Source organism: Oryx dammah, unplaced genomic scaffold (genome assembly GCF_014754425.2).
Source record: "Oryx dammah isolate SB20612 unplaced genomic scaffold, SCBI_Odam_1.1 HiC_scaffold_12, whole genome shotgun sequence".
NCBI lineage: Eukaryota > Metazoa > Chordata > Mammalia > Artiodactyla > Bovidae > Oryx > Oryx dammah.
Genome location: NW_024070196.1, coordinates 2,549,715 through 2,570,357, shown reverse-complemented (window position 1 = coordinate 2,570,357; position 20,643 = coordinate 2,549,715). Strand labels below are relative to the sequence as shown.

General features: G+C 40.8%; 1 pseudogene; it reads right to left on the bottom strand.

Moving 5' to 3' along the window:
* Nucleotides 1-1,135: 1,135 nt before the first annotated feature.
* On the bottom strand, nucleotides 1,136-4,006 carry LOC120871441 (annotated as a pseudogene).
* Between the last annotated feature and the right edge of the window lie 16,637 nt (nucleotides 4,007-20,643).

Sequence of the window (20,643 nt, the reverse complement as noted above, 5' to 3'; positions counted from 1 at the left end):
TGTTTTGGGGGAGATTTTTGATCACAGTTTCGATTTCAGTGCTTGTAACTCAGTTGTTCATTTCTTTTTATTCCTGGTTCAGTCTTGGAAGATTGAACTTTACTAGGAATCTGTCCATTTCTTCCAGGTTATCCATTTTATTGCCGTATAGTTGTTCATAATAGTCTCATAACTCTTTTTATTTCTGCTTTATCTGTTGTAACTTCTCCTTTTTCACTTCTTTTTTTAAAAATATGTTTATTACAATAGATGCAATTCACATCTGACTAGTTTTGTTTCCTGTTCCCTCCCACAATCATGTTTATTGGCCCACTTCCTTGTATTTGAGCAATCAATGTACTTTTAGCACACATGCCCAGCAGTACTTTAAATCCATTCTTTCCGGGTCCAAATGGATTTCAATAATTTATACAAACAAGTGGGTTTTACTCAATCACTGCAATTTTAAGCTGCTGTACACAGGAATGAAAAGATTATAGAAAAATGCCATAGCAACAGTACCTTAAGAAAGAGGAGCCTTAAAAATTGGATAACATCAGATCATGGATTTCAGAGGGGAATGGAACACACAGAAAATGAAAAACATTTCTCTGCAAAACAAATGGAGAAACACTGCTCTTGATCAGTTGCAAGTGTGGAAACAGTTGTTTCATGATATTTTGTATACTGCCCATATGGTTCAAAATCACAGCCTTAGAGACAGATCACCTGGCACTTGCACTGAATTCTTGCAAATGCAAGATTTCTGAATGATAAATTAACCCCCTCCCAATTTTTCTTTAAAAAAGCTAAGTTTGTGAACAGGTTTAAATGTAAAAGTCCAGGTATTTAGCCACCTCAGCATTGATTAGTTTTGGATGTCTAAGCTCTGTTACACATAGCTTCCCATGGCATCACTCTACAAAACATAGTTACAATGTGAAGAATACATGTACAAGAAATCTACTTTTCAAGGGTTTTACATATCAATCTTGTATCTTTCCCCTGAATTGAATCTCACAGACTCCAACCCCTTGTCATTTCCTTTGCCCAGCTTAATGGTCCAAAGTCTACTTAAATGTAGCTCAAAAATGTTAAGACTGGATGACAGATTTACAGTTCCTGTTCTCAACACCACGTGCAATTATTCACATCTTCACATCATGAAAAAATTCTGATTTTTTAGCTTTTCGAGTTCCTTAATTTGTTATCTCAAAAATAGTATCCTTTGCTCTCACAAAGCTGCTTGAATTTCACATACTCAGAATAAAGATCTTAAATATTTTTAATTCAGTACAAATTTCTGACATATGAACACTTCCCACGTTATGGGCTTCTTCTCACAGTCTTGATGCCTGCTTCTCCACATGACCTGCAGGCCATCCTTGAACGTGCTTGATAAGATTTTCATTGAAATGTGCTGTGAGCGTCAGTGTTAGTGAACACGGAGGTTGGGCAAGGAGTTCTGTAGTAGAACTGCTGTATTTAATGCATTACTACTAGACGTGTGATTTGGACCAGGTGAAGGGCTTCTCTGGCTATTTGAGCACTGAAGAGGAGTGACAGGTTCATGACCTTGCTGCCTGTCAGCAGTTACAGGCTGCTGTGTGGCTGACTGTGAAACTGGTCCTTGCTTAACTACTGGAGTACTAGCCTTTGGCTGTGATGAAACAGGAGGAGTACTGATCAAAGGTTTGATGCAGACTGTGCTTGTCTGGGGTGTGCTTATCCTTGGAGACACACACAATCATGGAGATGAAGAGTCAGACGTTAAAGACATGGAGACTGATTGGATGGTTGGGCTTGTGTGGAAAGCTGAGCAGCTTGAGAAATCAGAGAAGTTATGTTGAAAGCAGATGGTCCAACAGTAAGAAATTTATGAATTATCGATGGCAATGAGGTGCGTGTCACAGCTGCTGTAAGAACTTCATTTATTGTGGATGTGTCCACATTAGAATTATTAAGTTGCAGCATGGCTTGCAAAGCAGGAAGCAACTGTCTAAGCAGATTTGGGTCCTGAAGTAATGGAGGTATTGGTGAATGTGAAACAGAAGAGACAGAAATTGCTGAAGTGGGTGCTGGAGGTGCAGATGTGGAGTCCAGAGGCTGAAGATGTGGAAGTTGTGCAAGAGTGTGATACAGACTTTTCTCCTGATGTAGATTCTTTTCCTTCTGTTCTTTGAGCAGGGACAGAAGATGTTGGTGTAGGCAGTTTTGATAAAGTAGGTACTCCATTAGCATCAAGTGATTTCTTTGGCTGGTGATCAGCCTGTAGAGCAAATGGACTAGAAGGAAAAGTGCTTGGGGTAGAAGTTGGATGAACCACTGCTTTGATGGGGCGCTGTACTAGCTCAGAACTGCTATGAGTCTCTGCTCTTAGCAGTCTGTTCAGTTCAGATCAGTCGCTCAGTCGTGTCCGACTCTTTGCGACCCCATGAATCGCAGCACGCCAGGCCTCCCTGTCCATCACTAACTCCCGGAGTTCACTTAGACTCACGTCCGTTGAGTCAGTGATGCCATCCAGCCATCTCATCCTCTGTCGTTCCGTTCTCCTCCTGCCCCCAATCCCTCCAAGCATCAGAGTCTTTTCCAATGAGTCAACTCTTTGCATGAGGTGGCCAAAGTACTGGAGTTTCAGCTTTAGCATCATTCCTTCCAAAGAAATCCCAGGGCTGATCTCCTGCAGAATGGACTGGTTGGATCTGCTTGCAGTCCAAGGGACTCTCAGGAGTCTTCTCCAACACTACAGTTCAAAAGCATCAATTCTTCGGCACTCAGCCTTCTTCATAGTCCAACTCTCACATCCATACATGACCACAGGAAAAACCATAGCCTTGACTAGACGGACCTTAGTCAGCAAAGTAATGTCTCTGCTTTTGAATATGCTGTCTAGGTTGCTCATAACTTTTCTTCCAAGGAGTAAGCGTCTTTTAATTTCATGGCTGCAGTCACCATCTGCAGTGATTTTGGAGCCCAAAAGAATAAAGTCTGATACTGTTTCCACTGTTTCCCCATCTATTTCCCATGAAGTGATGGGACGGGAGCCATGATCTTCATTTTCTGAATGTTGAGCTTTAAGCCAACTTTTTCAATCTCCTCTTTCACTTTCATCAAGAGGCTTTTTAGTTCTTCTTCACTTTCTGCCATAAGGGTGGTGTCATCTGCATATCTCAGGTTATTGATATTTCTCCTGGCAATCTTGATTCCAGCTTATGTTTCTTCCAGTCCAGCGTTTCTCATGATGTACTCTGCATAGAAGTTAAATAAGCAGGGTGACAATATATAGCCTTGATGCACTCCTTTTCCTACTTGGAAACAGTCTGTTGTTTCCTGTCCAGTTCTAACTGTTGCTTCCTGACCTGCATACAGATTTCTCAAGAGGCAGGTCAGGTGGTCTGGTATTCCGATCTCTCAGAATTTTCCAGTTTATTGTGATCCATACAGTCAAAGGCTTTGGCATAGTGTAGCCTCTGTCAATTGTGTCTGCTCTGAGACAAAATATTCAGTGGGAGCAAACTACTGGCATCACTGGAATGCTTGTCTTCCATTCCACTGGCAAACCCACTAGTGGCTATTGCTTGCATCACCTCTCTCCTGTAAGCTCTGTCTTTTGGGACGCTATTAACTGCCATTTTGTTTGTTTCTTTTTGTCTCTCTTTCAACCCACTCTTTTGGTTTTTCCCATTGTAAAACTTCTGTTTGACAATTGTTGTAGTATTTTTCCCCAGAGGAGCTAATATGCTCAGACCAGTCATCTGCAGAATCATAAGGGGCAGCTGAAGTTTTGCTTAGATTAGAAGAATGTGAATTTGAACTTGAACTTGAATTGAACTTGAAATTTTGTGAATTTTCTTGGGGAGAGTAACTGGTGCCACCAGCCCTCTCTCTAACTCTGTGAGTATGCACAATTTTGGCCTTACTGTGACCTGTGCTGTCACTGTATTTGTTTTCAGGACTATGGGATCTCCTGCAACATTTTGTTTGGTGGTGAAGAATCTGCGGCATCTCACATTTTTTCATGTCTGTGATCACCACTACTGGGGTGACATTTTGATGAATACTTAAGTGCCCATCACTGAGCCTCTGCTGTTTCCTCACATACAATTACCATCAGCCCGGCCTGTGAGAGTGTGTCAGGGAGAGGGGAGCAGCCACGGGAGACACCCGCGGCAAGTGGGGGAACAGGCGGCGCAGGCCCGGCGTGCCCTCGACAACACTCAGCACCTCCCCGTCACTGGCACTATCGCTCCCGGGCCATCTCCTCTGTCTGCATCGTGCTCACACTCAGCTCAGGCCATCGACGGCAAATGGGGAAATGGGCCAACAAGACGTGTCCTGCTCGCCCCGGGTAAGGGGGAAAGTGCAACTGCCTCCTCAGCCTGCTCCTCCTCCCGCTCGGCCCACTCCTCCCCTCTTTTCCCTGCCTCCGCCGCTGGGTCCTTCACCTCCTTCTCCAGCTACTGCTGCCACTACTGCAGCGTCACAAACTTCCTTTTTCATTTCTGATTTTTTTTTTTTTTGATTCTTCTCTCTTTTTTTCTTGATGAGTCTAGCTGAAGGTTTGTCAATTTTGTTTGTCTTCTCAAAGAACCAGCGTTTACCTTTATTAATCTTTACTATTGTTTCCTTCATTTCTTTTTCAATTATCTTTGTTTTGATCTTTATGATTTCTTTCCTTCTTATTGGGTGGGGGAGTTGTTCTTTTTCCAGTTGTTATAGGCTCAAAATTCTCCAAGCCAGACTTCAGCAATACGTGAACCATGAAATTCCAGTTGTTCAAGTTGGTTTTAGAAAAGGCAGAGTAACCAGAGATCAAATTGCCAACATCTGCTGGATCATGGAAAAAGCAAGAGAGTTCCAGAAAAACATCTATTTGTGCTTTATTGACTATGCCAAAGCCTTTGAGAATATGGATCACAATAAACTGTGGAAAATTCTGAAAGAGATGGGAACACCATATGCAGGTCAGGAAGCAACAGTTAGAACTGGACATGGAATGACAGACTGGTTCCAAATAGGAAAAGGAGTACGGCAAGGCTGTATATTGTTACCCTGCTTATTTAACCTCTATGCAGAGTACATCATGAGAAATGCTGGGCTGGAAGAAGCACAAGCTGGAATCAAGATTGCCGGGAGAAATCTCAATAACCTTAGATATGCAAATGACAAAAAGTGAAGAACAACTAAAAAGCCTCTTGGTGAAAGTGATAGAGGAGATTGAAAAAGTTGGCTTAAAGCTCAACGTTCAGAAAACGAAAATCATGGCATCTGGTCCCATCACTTCATGGGAAATAGATGGGGAAACAGTGGAAACAGTGTCAGACTTTACTTTTGGGGGCTCCAGAATCACTGCAGATGGTGATTGTAGCCATGAAATTAAAAGACGCTTACTCCTTGGAAGGAAAGTTATGACCAACCTAGATAGCATATTCAAAAGCAGAGACATTACTTTGCCAACAAAGGTCCATCTAGTCAAGGCTATAGTTTTTCCAGTGGTCATGTATGGATGTGAGTGTTGGATTGTGAAGAAGGCTGAGCGCCAAAGAATTGATGCTTTTGAACTGTGGTCTTGGAGAAGACTCTTGAGAGTCCCTTGGACTGCAAGGAGATTGAACCAGTACATTCTAAAGGAGATCAGTCCTGGGTGATCTTTGGAAGGACTGATGTTGAAGCTGAAACTCCAGTACTTTGGCCACCTCATGCCAAGAGTTGACTCGTTGGAAAAGATACTGATGCTGGGAGGGATTGGGGGCAGGAGGAGAAGGGGACAACAGAGGATGAGATGGCTGGATGGAATCACAGACTCGATGGACATGAGTCTGAGTGAACTCCAGGAGCTGGTGATGGACAGGGAGGCCTGATGTGCTGCAGTTCATGGGGTCGCAAAGAGTTGGACATGACTGAGCAAATGAACTGAACTGAACTGAACTGAGTTTTCCAAATTTGCTGGTATATTGAGTGAAGCACTTTCACAGCATCATCTTTCAGGATTTGAAACAGCTCAACTGGAATTCCATCACCCCCACTAGCTTTGTTCATAGTGATGCTTTCTAAGGCCCACTTGACTTCACTTTCCAAGATGTCTGGCTCTAGATTAGTGATCACATCATCATGATTATCTGGGTCGTGAAGATCTTTTTTGTACAGTTCTTCCATGTATTTTTGACACCTCTTCTTAATATCTTCTGCTTCTATTAGGCCCAGACCATTTCTGTCCGTTATCGAGCCCATCTTTGCATGAAATGGTCCCTTGGTATCTCTAATTTTCTTAAAGAGATCTCTAATCTTTCCCATTCTGTTGTTTTCCTCTATTTCTTTGCATTGATTGCTGAAGAAGGCTTTCTTATCTCTTCTTGCTGTTCTTTGGAACTCTGCATTCAGATGCTTATATCTTTCCTTTTCTCCTTTGCTTTTTGCCTCTCTTCTTTTCACAGCTATTTGTAAGGCCTCCTCAGACAGCCATTTTGCTTATTTTGCATTTCTTTTCCATGGGGGTGGTCTTGATCCCTGTCTCCTGTACAATGTCACGAACCTCATTCCATAGTTCATCAGGCACTCTGTCTATCAGATCTAGGCCCTTAAATCTATTTCTCACTTCCACTGTATAATCATAAGGGATTTAATTTAGGTCATACCTGAATGGTCTAGCAGTTTTCCTTACTTTCTTCAATTTCAGTCTGAATTTGGCAATAAGGGGTTCATGATCTGAGCCACAGTCCGCTCCTGGTCCTGTTTTTGTTGACTGTATAGAGCTTCTCCATCTTTGGCTGTAGAGAATATAATCAATCTGATTTCGGTGTTGATCATCTGGTGATGTCCATGTGTAGAGTCTTCTCTTGTGTTGTTGGAAGAAGGTGTTTGCTATGACCAGTGCATTTTCTTGGCAAAACTCTATTAGCCTTTGCCCTGCTTCATTCCACATTCCAAGGCCAAATTTGCCTGTTACTCCAGGTGTTTCTTGACTTCCTACTTTTGCATTCCAGTCCCCTATAATGAAAAGGACATCGTTTTGGGGCGTTAGTTCTAAAAGGTCTTGTAAGTCTTCATAGTTGAGCTGTTTCAAATCCTGAAAGATGAGGCTGTGAAAGTGCTGCACTCAATATGCCAGCAAATGTGAAAAACTCAGCAGAGGCCACAGGACTGGAAAAGGTCAGTTTTCATTCCAATCCCAAAGAAAGGCAATGCCAAAGAATGCTCAAACTACCGCACAGTTGCACTCATCTCACATGCTAGTAAAGTAATGCTCAAAATTCTCCAAGCCAGGCTTCAGCAATACATGAACCATGAACTCCCTGATGTTCAAGCTGATTTTAGAAAAGGCAGAGGAATCAGAGATCAAATTGCCAACATCCGCTGGATCATGGAAAAAGCAAGAGAGTTCCAGAAAAACATCTATTTCTGCTTTATTGACTATGCCAAAGCCTTTGACTGTGTGGATCACAGTAAACTGTGGAAAATTCTGAAACAGATGGGAATACCAGACCACCTGACCTGCCTCTTGAGAAATCTGTATGGAGGTCAGGAAGCGACAGTTAGAACTGGACAGGGAACAACAGACTGGTTCCAAATAGGAAAAGGAGTGCGTCAAGGCTATATATTGTCACCCTGCTTATTTAACTTCTATGCAGAGTACATCATGAGAAACGCTGGACTGGAAGAAACATAAGCTGGAATCAAGATTGCCGGGAGAAATATCAATAACCTGAGATATGCAGATGACACCACACTTATGGCAGAAAGTGAAGAAGAACTAAAAAGCCTCTTGATGAAAGTGAAAGAGGAGAGTGAAAAAGTTGGCTTAAAGCTCAACATTCAGAAAACGAAGATCATGGCATCCAGTCCCATCACTTCATGGGAAATAGATGGGGAAACAGTGGAAACAGTGTCAGACTTTGTTTGTTTTGGCTCCAAAATCACTGCAGATGGTGACTGCAGCCATGAAATTAAAAGATGCTTACTCCTTGGAAGAAAAGTTATGACTAACCTAGATAGCATATTCAAAAGCAGAGACATTACTTTGCTGACTAAGGTCCGTCTAGTCAAGGCTATGGTTTTTCCTGTGGTCATGTATGGATGTGAGAGTTGGACTGTGAAGAAGGCTGAGCGCTGAAGAACTGATGCTTTTGAACTGTGGTGTTGGAGAAGACTCTTGAGAGTCCCTTGGACTGCAAGGAGATCCAACAAGTCCATTCTGAAGGAGATCAGCCCTGGCATTTCTTTGGAAGGAATGATGCTGAAGCTGCAACTCCAGTACTTTGGCCACCTCATGTGAAGAGTTGACTCATTGGAAAGACTCTGATGCTGGGAGGGGTTGGGGGCAGGAGGAGAAGGGGACGACTGAGGATAAGATGGCTGGATGGCATCACAGACTCTATGGACGTGAGTCTAAATTCCAGGAGTTGGTGATGAACAGGGAGGCCTGGCGTGCTGCGATTCATGGGGTCGCAAAGAGTCGGACACGACTGAGTGACTGAACTCAACTGAACTGAACTGATAGCTGTAAAGTGATGTTGTCTATTGAAGCTGTCTCTTGTTTCTTGAGGTTTTGCTATTTAAGATGTTTTTCCTCTTAGAACTGCTTTTCCTCCATTGCATAAGATTTGAGTCGTCGTGTTTTCATTGTCATTTGTTTCTAGGAATTTTTTAATTCCCTTTTGATTTCTTCAGTAATCTGTTCATTATTTAGAAATGTATTGTTTAACCTCCAAGTGTTTGTATTTTTTACAGTTTTTTTCTTGTAATTGATGTCTAATCTCACAGTGTTGTGGTCAGAAAAGATGCTTGATATGATTTAAATTTTCTTAAATTCACTGAGGTCTGATTTGTGACCCAAGATGTGGTCTGTCCTGAGAATGTTCCATGTGCATTTGATAAAAGGTGTATTCTTCTGCATTTCAATGGACTGTCCTAAGATATCAATGAGAGCCATCTTGTCTAATGTATCATTTAAGACTTGTCTTTCCTTATTACTTTTCTGTTTTGATGATCTGTCCATTGGTGTAAGTAGGGCATTAAAATCTCCTACTATTATTGTGTTACCGTCAATTTCTCCTTTTATGTCTCTTAGTGTTTGTCTTATGTATTGCGGCGCTCCTATGTTGGGTGCATAGACATTTGCGATTGTTACGTCTTCCTCTTGGATTGATCCCTTGATCATTATGTAGTGTCCCTCTTTATCTCTTGTAATATTCTTTCTTTTAAGGTCTACATTGTCTGATATGAAGATTGTTACTCCAGCTTTCTTTTGCTTTCCATTTGCATGGAATATATTTTTACATCCTCTCACTATCACTCTATAGGTTTCCTTAGGTTGGAAGTGGGTTTCTTGTAGACAGCATATATATGGGTTTTATTTTTCTATCCATTCAGCCAGTTTGTGTCTTCTGGTTGGAGCATTTAGCCCGTTTACATCTGAATTAATTTTTGATATATATGTTCCTATTGCCATTTTCTTAATTGTTTGGAGGGTTTGTTTGTTTGTTTTTGTAGATCTTTTTCTTCTTTTGTATTTCCTGACTATGTAAGTGCCTTTACCATTTGTTGAAAAGCTGGTTTTGTGGTACTGCGTTCTCTTAACTTTTGCTTGTCTGTAACTTTTGATTTCCCCATCAATTTTGAATGCGACCCTTGCCAGGTAGAGCAATCTTAGTTGTAGATTTTTCCCTTTCAGTACTTTAAATATATCCTGCCATCCCCTTCTGGCCTGCAGAGTTTCTGTTGAAAGATCAGCTGTTAAACCTATGGGGTTTCCCTTACATATCACTTGCTGCTTTTCCCTTTCTGCTTCTAATATTCTTTCTTTGTTTTCAGTCATTGTTAGTTTGACAAGTATGTCTCTTGGCTCGTTTCTCCTTGGGTTTATCCTGTATGGGACTCTTTGCACCTCTTGGACTTGACTATTTCCTTTTCCATGTTGGGGAAATTCTCAACTATAATCCCTTCAAAAATGTTCTCATACCCTTTCTTTTTCTCTTCTTCTTCTGGGACCCCCATAATTCGAATGTTGGTGCATTTAGTATTGTCCCAGAGGTCTCTGAGACTCTTCTCAGTTCTTTTCATTCCTCTTACTTTACTCTGCTCTTCAGCAGATATTTCCACCATTTTATCTTCCAGCTCACTGATCCGTTCTTCTGCTTCAGATATTCTGCTATTAATTCCTTCTAGGGTATTTTTAATTTCAGTAATTAAGTTGTTTGTCTCTGTATGTCTATTCTTTAATTCATCTAGGTCTTTGTAAATTGATTCTTGATTTTCTCCATTCTGTTTTCAAGGTTTTTGATCCTCTTTAGTATTGTTATTCTGAATTCCTTTTCAGGTAGTTTGCCTATTTCCTCTTCATTTATTTGGACTTGTGTGTTTCTAGTTGTTCCTTCATTTGTGCAGTATTTCCCTGCCTTTTCGTATTTTAAAAAAACTTATCATGTTTGAGGTCTCCTTTTCCCAGGCTTCCAGGTTGCATTCTTTCTTCTTTTTGCTTTCTATCCTTATAATGTTGGTTCAATGGTTTGTGTAAGCTTCATGTAGGGTGAGATTTGTGCTGAGGTTTTTTTTTTTTTTTTTTTCCCTTTGATGGGCAAGGCTGAGTGAGGTGGTAATCCTGTCTGCTGATAATTGGGTTCGGATTTTTCTCTTTTGTTTTTTGGATGAGGCGCCCTCTACAGGGTGTTACTGGCAGTTGGGTGATGCCAGGTCTTGTATACAAGTGGTTGCCTTTGTGGGAGTTCTCACTGTTTGAAACTCCCAAGGGTTAGGAATTCTCTGGTAGTCTAGGTTCTTAGAGTCAGTGCTCCCACTGCACAAGCTCAGGGCTTGATCTCTGGTCAGGAATGGAGATTCCACGGATGGTTTGTTATGGTATTAAGTGGGGTTAAAACAAATACCCCCAAAGAGAAATCAAAGATGAACACCAGACAAATGGCAGTTACAAAATCTGGTACATAATAATTAAAATAACAAAATATATCCACATACATATGCACCCATAGGCAAAATCAAAACAGTCCAACAAAAATAAAGTACAATAGATTGACCCAGCAAACAAAGGAAACTAAAAATGATATCCGCCAGTTAAGAACTAAACTAACTAAACTTCAAACCAGAGAACAAGACTAACCAACATGCTAACTTTGGAATAAAAGAATGAAAGCAAAACTAACAAATATGTTGAGGAAAAGAAAGAATAGAAATGCAAGTTTAAATAGAGGTAGATAAAGACTTGTATATGTTAAAGATTAGCTAGGGGAAAAGAACAGTAGTAAAAGCAAACAAAGGAATTAATTTAGAAAAAATAATAATATTTAAAAAAATTTAAATTATAATTTAAAAAAAAAAGAAATAAAAATAAAAGGAAAACTCTGGGAACTGCAAAAGACCAACATAGAGACAGAGGTTTATAATAACAATCAAAAATGTGATTTAAAAAAACCTCAAAAGCTTAATTAGATTTCATAGTGCTAATAAAATTGACAATTACAACAGAGGGGGAAGAAAAAAAAAAACTAAAGAAACTACAGAACAAGTAAATATATAAGAATAGTACATGATTTTCTTGATTCTGCTGTCAGCATCCTTTCCCTTCCTGGCAGTCACAGTCCCCCTCACCTCCCTAGGCTGCCCTCCTACACTGGCTAGTCTCTGGACCTGCTGTGGGGGCAGCTCAGACTCTAATCTGGTCCTTCTTCTGTGTGTTCTTGCCTCCAGTGTCCACAACTATCAGAACTAGTGCATTTTCTTTTGTGGCAGCTCTCAATGTCCTTTTATATATTACGTAGACTCAGAATCTGCCTAGTTGATCTTGTGGATTTAATTGATTGCTTGTACAGCTGGTGGGGAGGTTTTGGGTCTTCTTCCTTAGCCACCCTGTCCCTGGTTTCAATTGTGGTTTTATTTCCACTCTTGCATGTGGGTCTTCCACTGGAGTGTGGTCCTGAGGCTGCCCTGGAGGATTTGGGTCTTCCCCAGTGAGAGCCAGGTGTGGAGGTGGTGAAGCTACTTGGGTCATAGGGGTTCTGGCAGCACCAGGTACTCAGGGTAGTTGGCAGCTAGAGCAACAGGAACTGTCGTGTTCTAGAAGGGTATGGCAACTATGGTATTGGCCAATACGCTTCAGTATTCTTGCCTGGAGAAACCCTCGAGCAGAGAAGCCACAGCTACAGGGTCACAGAGTTGGACATGACTGAAGTCATCTTGTATGTATAGACACAAGACTTTTTTTTGTCTGTGGCAGCTCTGCCCCAGTGAAGGTTGAGCATGAACATGGCACAGCTGCTTGGGTTGCAGGGACCCTGGCAACGCGAAGTATTCAGGGGCATGGTCTGCCTCCAGCACAGGAGTTGTGGCCCTATCAGAGTCTTTTTGTGAGCCTCATGTAGCTGGCAATGGGAAGGCCTCTTTGGCCAGTCTTTCTCCATTGCTCTGCCCATTCAGGCACTTAGTGGGCTTCCTTGCCTGGGGTCCTTCTCTGTTGTTTGATGCATCAGACACTTAGAGGGGCCCCCCTGGGTGGGGTCCTACTCTGTACATCAGCGTGTCAGGCCCTTGAAGGGGCACCCTGGGTGGGGTCCTACTCTGTAGTTCAGTGCATTTGTCATGCATTTGATGGGCCAGCTTCTCATGTTCAGCTGCCCATGTTGAGGTGTGGGGAGAGAGAGGCTATGGTGATGGCTCCATCCCCTGCATGTGACTCAGCAGTATCGCCTTGCTTCCATGGCTGCCTGGCTTTCCTCCACAGGCATTTCCCACCGCAGTCTCCTCCCTCATGTCCCCTCAATCTGTCTCTCCACCATCAACAACAGCCCTCACCCTGGCATTACTCCACAATCCCTATACTCCAAGCTCCCAGCCCTTGCACCTTGTAGGGGACCTGCGTCCCTGTCCGTGGTATGTATGGCTGTGGCAAGGACTCTCTGATTCTCATTCCATTTAGGCTGCCACAGATCAGCTGTTTCATTCTCAGCCTTAAATGTTTCTCCTCTGACTCAGACAGTTGCCCCGATGGGGGGATCGGACCTCTGCTTGCAGGTCCAGTCCTAGTGACACTCCTGTTTTTCCCCCTAGTTCCTTCATCCTACTGAGTTTTACATGGTTCTATATATTCTTTTCTGGTGGTCAGGTGCTCCTGTCCACTCTCAGCTGGTGTTCTAGATGTGCTTCTGCCTCTGAAGGTGTGTTCCTGAAGTATCCTTGGAGAGAGATGTACTCCACGTCCACCTACTCTTCTGCCATCTTGTTCTCTCACTTTGGTTTTGTCAGCTAAAAAGAGATGCTGATCTCAGCTCTAACAAAGATGTCACTGGGGCAGGGACCTCTCCTCTCATTTCCACACCCTACCCACAATTCCTTAACACGCACTGCTAAAAAGTTATCTAATAAATGTTATCCAGAAAAAAAAGGTATTATGTATTAAACACATGATATAAATACATTACATGTATTTTACTCTGTAAATTCTGTTAAAGCTTAACTGACATATTGCTTTCTACTTGATTCAAAGTTTCAGTTGACTTCTGTTCTCAATTCATTGTGCTCATGTCTGTTTCACAGCTAAACTCTTCCTACTGGTGTGGAGCTAGCTGTGAACATGCCAGTCTTCTCCACTGGATTATAAACAGAAATCACCTTACAAGACTGTGCATCTTCCCTTGCCTGAGCACAGCCCCTAAATGATAGAAAGTGCTCAAGAAGGATTTGTTAATTTAGCTGGTACTGTCCTGTGCTTAGTTGCTCAGTCATGTCGGACTCCTTGTGACCCCATGGACTCAGCACACCAGACTTCCTTGTCCTTAACCAACTCCCAGAGCTTGCTCAAACTCATGTCCCTTGGATCGGTGATACCATCCAATCATCTCATCCTCTGTCGTCCTTTTCTCCTTCTGCCTTCACCCTTTCCCAGCATCATGGTCTTTTCCAATGAGTCTGTTCTTTGCATCAGGTGGCTAAAGTATTGGGAGTTTCAGCTTCAACATCAATCCTTCTGATGAATATTCAGGGCTGACTCCCTTTAGGATTGACTGGTTTGATCTCCTTGCAGTCCAAGGGACTCAGAAGACTCTCCTCCAACACCATAGTTCAAAAGCATCTGTTTTCAGTGCTCAGCTTTCTTTATAGTCCAACTCTCACATCCATACATGACTACAGAAAAAACCATAGTTTTGACTAGACGGACTTTGTCGGTTGGACCTTTGACTAGTTTGGCATTCCTTTTTCATATGCTGTCTAGGTTGGTCATAGCTTTTCTTTCAAGGAGGAAGAGTCTTTTAATGTCATGGCAGCAGTCACCATCTGCAGTGATTTTGGAGCCTGAGAAAATAAAATCTGTCACTTTCCATTGTTTCCCAGCTATTTGCCATGAAGCGATGGGACTGGATGTCACTATCTTCATTTTTTGAATGTTGAGTTTTAAGCTAGCTTTTTCACTTTTCTCAATAGGCTCTTCAGTTCTTCCTTGTTTTCTGCCATAAGGCTGGTGTCATATGCATATATGAGGTTACTGATATTCTCTGGGCCATCTTGATTCCAGCTAGTGGTTCATCCAGCCCAGCATTTTGCATGATGTACTCTGCATATAAGTTAAACAAGCAGGGTGACAACATACAGCCTGATGTACTCCTTTCCCAATTTGGAGCCAGTCTGTTGTTCCATGTCCAGTTCTAAATGTTGTTTCTTGGCCTGCATACAGATTTCTCAGGGGGTAGGTAAGGTAATTTGGTATTTCCATGTCTAAGACTTTTCCACAGTTGGTTGTGACCCACACAGTCAAAGGCTTTGGAATAGTCAATAAACAGAAGTAGGTGTTTTCCTTAAACTCTTGCTTTTTTGATGATCTGACAGATGTTAACAGTTTGATCTCTGGTTCCTCTGCCTTGTTGAAATGCATTTTGAACAACTGGAAACTCACAGTTAATGTACTGTAGAAGCCTGGCTTGGAGAATTTTGAGCATTACGTTGCTAGCGTGTGAGATGAGTGCAATTGTGTGGTAGTTTGAGCACTCTTTGGCATTGCCTTTCTTTTGGATTAGAATGAAAACTGACCTTTTCAAGTCCTGTGGCCACTGCTGATTTTTCCAAATTTGCTAGCATATTGAGGGCAGCACTTTCACAGAATCATCTTTTAGGACTGGAAACAGCTCAACTGGAATTCCATCACCTCCACTAGCTTTGCTCATAGTGATGCTTACTAAGGCCCACTTGACTTCAGACTCCAGGATGTCTGGCTCTAGGTGAGTGATTACACCATCATGGTTATCTAGGTCATTAAGATCTCTTTTGTATAGTTCTTCTGTGTATTCTTGCCACCTCTTCTTAATATCTTCTGCTTCAGTTAGGTCCATACAGTTTCTGTCCTTTATTGTGCCCATCTTTGCATGAAGTGTTCCCTTGGTATCTCCAATTTTCTTGAAGAGATCTCCAGTCTTTCTCATTCTATTATTTTCCTCTATTTCTTTGCACTGATCACTGAGGAAGACTTTCTTATCTCTCCTTGCTATTCTTTGGAACTCTGTATTGAGGTGGGTATATCTTTCCTTTTCTCCTTTGCCTTTATCTTCTCTTCTTTTCTCAGCTATTTGTAAGGCCTCCTCAGACAACAGTTTTGCCTTTTTGCATTTGTTTTCCTTGAGGATGGTCCTGATCACTGCCTCCTGTACAACTAAATTGATTCTAATCTAAATACTAGATATTTAAGAAGGTTCAAATTTGCATGTGGGCTTGCCTTGTGGCTCAGAACATACAGAATCCACTGCAATGCCGAAGACCTGGGTTCCATCACTGTGTTGGGAAGATCCCTGGAGAATGGAAAGCTATCCACTCCAGTATTCTTGCCTAGAGAATTCCATGAAGAGAGGAGCCTGGCGGGCTACAGTCCATGAAGTCATAAGTTTGCATACAAATTTACTGATATTATTGGGCTCCTGTAGGAACCAGAGATCAAATTGCCAACATCTGCTGGATCATGGAAAAAGCAAGAGAGTTCCAGAAAAACATCTATTTCTGCTTTATTGACTATACCAAAGCCTTTGACTGTGTGGATCACAATAAACTGTGGAAAATTCTTCAAGAGATGGGAATACCAGACCACCTAACCTGCCTCTTGAGAAATCTGTATGCAGGTCAGGAAGCAACAGTTAGAACTGGACAGGGAACAACAGACTGGTTCCAAATAGGAAAAGGAGGACGTCAAGGCTGTATATGGTCACCCTGCTTATTTAACTTCTATGCAGAGTACATCATGAGAAACGCTAGACTGGAAGAAACACAAGCTGGAATCAAGATTGCCTGGAGAAATATCAATAACCTCAGATATGCAGATGACACCACCCTTATGGCAGAAAGTGAAGAGGAACTAAAAAGCCTCTTGATGAAAGTGAAAGAGGAGAGTGAAAAAGTTGGCTTAAAGCTCAACATTCAGAAAATGAATATCATGGCATCCAGTCCCATCACTTCATGGGAAATAGATGGAGAAACAGTGGAAACAGTGTCAGACTTTATTTTGGGGGGCTCCAAAATCACTGCAAATGGTGACTGCAGCCATGAAATTAAAAGACGCTTACTCCTTGGAAGAAAAGTTATGAGCAACCTAGATAGCATATTCAAAAGCAGAGACATTACTTTGCTGACTAAGGTCCGTCTAGTCAAGGCTATGGTTTTTCCTGTGGTCATGTATGGATGTGAGAGTCAGACTCTGAAGAAGGCTGCATACCAAAGAATTGATGCTTTTGAACTGTGGTGTTGGAGAAGACTCTTGAGAGTCCCTTGGACAGCAGGAGATCCAACCAGTCCATTCCGAAAGAGATCAACCCTGGGATTTCTTTGGAAGGAATGATGCTAATGCTGAAACTCCAGTACTTTGGCCACCTCATGCGAAGAGTTGACTCATTGGAAAAGACTCTGATGTTGGGAGGGATTGGGGGCAGGAGGAGAAGGGGACGACCGAGGATGAGATGGCTGGAGGGTATCATAGACTCGATGAACGTGAGCCTGAGTGAACTCCAGGAGATGGTGATGGACAGGGAGGCCTGGTGTGCTGCCATTCATGGGGTTGCAAAGAGTCAGACATGACTGAGCGACTGAACTGAACTGAGGCATATAAATTTTTAAAATATATATCTTAAGTTGAATTTTTTCTTCGAGAAAGCTGATGAAATCCTGACAGTTTATCTGAAATTGCAAACCAACAGCCATTTCTTTCCGTCATGAGTGAGCCTTTTGTTACCCAATGGTATTAATAACATCAATTCAAGCAGATGGTTAGCTTCAGTGAAAGTAATGCTCTCAGCAGCCCATCTTTGTGCACACACAATTTCAAAAATTGACTTTATGGTCTGTTTTTTTAAGTAAAATCTGTTTTGTTGAATTCACTCTTCAAAACATTTAACTTGTAAATATATAGCTGCATTGACTTTCTCTTTACTGAAAGTGTGTGTATATGCAGGTCTTCAAATCACATTGTCAAAATGTGACAATAAAGTCATGAGGGATTATTGTAAACAAATATTTTGAAAGTTGTATTCAGATCTATTGAAGGGGACATATCATTTAAATTAATATCATTATTTTAGTCACTCCTCATTTTTGCCTCAAACAAACATTCAAATTTGTTCAACTTGTCCATTCCATTACTTTCAAAGGCTTTTGGATTTTTCAGGAATTGCTTCCATTCTCAGTAGATTAACGCCATCACTGAGACGACCTTGAAGTCTGGCTTTTTCTGACTTCTCTTGTTGTATAACATATTGTCTAGCTTACAGTAGATTCTCAACAAGTGAATGACTCTGCATCTGAAGAAATTCTCAAGAATGCCTAAACTTCTTCAGTGCAGAGAACTTATCTCCAGTTTCTGAGACGTCACATAGCTCAGCCCCACAACTGAATATTATACAAAAAAAAAAGCACATTCCATTTTGAGCTGAAAATTAAAACCCATATATGGAAGTTTTTCTACCACATGTCGAAAATTTAGGAGGAAATGAGTCATAGTCAAAGCAATAAAACACCAAAACTTTTCAGTACAGTATAAAGTTTACTGTTTCAAGTTCTTTAAAATACATCATCCTATTTTGCATAATTCATATTGCATTATCCTCATCACAATCAAGTAAATGTCCAGACTTAGAAGAATTCAGGTTTTATGATGAAGAACAAAGTTAATGTAATTTGTGGAATGCTTAATAAGAAAAAGAACATAAAATTGTATAAGAAAGAATATTTATTTCAAATGAAGAAAGAAATCACAATAAATTACAAATTTAAAAGATGATGAATGCCCTAACCATCTACAAAATCCAGGAAAATAGTTATATTTTAATTAATGAACTACCTGATACATATCTGTAGGACATTTTCCCTATATTTTTGACAGTATAATCTTTCATTGCCTACTCATATGACAATTTAATATCATTTTTTCGAGGTATCTTAAAGGTCATTTAATTTTTATTTTAGCCTGTTTGATTATTGTTTTTTAAGATGATAGTTGGGATGCATAAAATATGCGATTTCACACACAGAATTCCATTCATGACTTGCAGACCACCTCAGGATTGTGCCCTAAAAACCCAAGAATTCTGAAAAACTCTATTTTGCATTATTCCTAACATGAAAAATATTTATCACTCATTGATAATTTTGTATACACTGGATTATAGAATATAATCCTAAAATGTATTTTATAGTAACTAAAGCCATTTAACAGAGAAGGTGATGGCACCCCATTCCAGTACTCTTGCTTGGAAAATCTCATGGACAGAGGAGCCTGGTAGGCTGCAGTCCATGGGGTCGCTAAGAGTCGGACATGACTGAGCGACTTCCCTTTCACTTTTCACTCTCATGCATTGGAGAAGGAAATGGCAACCCTCTCCAGTGTTTTTGCCTGGAGAATCCCAGGGACGGGGGAGCCTGGTGGGCTGCCGTCTATGGGGTCGCACAGAGTCGGACATGACTGAAGTGATTTAGCAGCAGTAGCACAGCCATTTAAATAGTTATTCTGAAAATTATATATAAATTAAACATTAAAAACTTCATATCACAAAGATATATAATTTAAGTGACAACTTTTCCACATCCTTCTTAGTTGTAAAGAAATTATTGATAGCCCTTATTTATACAGACAGTACACTCTTGAAAGACATTTTAAATAGAAGAGAAAATGAGGCAAAGAGAAGAGAAGTTTATCTGGAAGCCAAATGAGATCAAGCAGTGACAAATAAGGCTAATACACTAATAATCTAGGTCTAGGAAACTTGAATACTGTATTAGCTGAGCAAGTTACTCAATCCATCTGAGTTTTTGTTTTCTTATCTGTAAAATGAAGACATTAGTAACATCTACCTATAGAGCTTTTGTGGGAAGACTGAATCACTTATATTTAAGGTCCTTAGCACATAATTAGTACTTCATAGTTTTAGGCAAAATTGTTACTTGGATTGTGAGCTTCAGATATTACTAAGGTTTATTATTAGCTACTTCTTGAAATAATGATCAGCAGACTACCAATTTTTTACAGTGTAGATTGTTCTTCTCTAATGTTTGAGTTTCTTCAGAACAGTAGAATCAGAACAACCTACCACAGTGATCATTTTCCTTTGTGCTACAGCAGTAACTATGTGATATCTGTTTGAAATCAGCTGGAGATTTGATTTAGTTTGAAGGTGAGTTATGTTCTACATCCACCAAATACTTTAAAATATATTCTTTAGTGGTTACCTGCTTTCATAGCCAGAGATCAGAGACAGGGGAGAAAGTAGAGAGAGACATGGAGAGAAAAATGTGTGTCAGTGTCTGTCTTGCTCATTACTGTTATGGAGTCATTGTCTGTGTTACAGGTATTATTCCTAGGATCCCTTAAAATAGCCAATACAAGCTATAGGCTCTCAGTAAATGCTAGGCTTGAATTTAGTGGTTGAGAATGTAAAATAAGAAAATGCTTAAATAGTTGTTTTTTTTTTAAATATCTATTTCCAGCCGTCTTTTCCTAGATACTTGAATACTATTCTAATGAAGATACTGAAATAGGAAGTTCCACAATTAATTTTTAACTCATTTTATTGAATGATAATAAAATATCTTTTCCAAAATGTATTTATGCTAAAGGAGTAGATATGATATCACTTATATGTGGACTATAAAATATGACACAGATGAACTTGTCTCTGAAACAGAAACAGACTCAGACATAGAGAGCAGAGGGGAAAGGGGGTCGGGGAGGGATTGAGTGAGAGTTTGGGGTTAGCAGAGGCAAACTAGTTTATATATAGTGTGGATAAACAACAAGGTCCTACTGTATAGCACAGGGAGCTATATTCAATATCCTGTGATAAACCATAATGGAAAAGAATACAAAAAAGAATGTGTGTGTGTGTGTGTGTGTGTGTGTGTGTGTGTGTGTAATTGAATCACTTTGCTGTTCAGCAGAAATTAAAACAACATGTAAGTCAACTATATATACTTCAATTAAAAAAAAAAAAATGAATGGATCAAGTTTCTGCCAGTTGCCCTGCCATTCTCAGTCATCATCTCCATCTGCTGGCTCAAAATTGGATTGCTAGCATGTCTGCCTTCCAGTTTGCAGGAAAGAATTAAGTCCTGGAAAGACAACTTGTCTGTCAGAGACATCTGGAGGTTGTCCACTTTCCTTCCTCACTTCCCACTGACGTGTTGAGTCACCTGGCC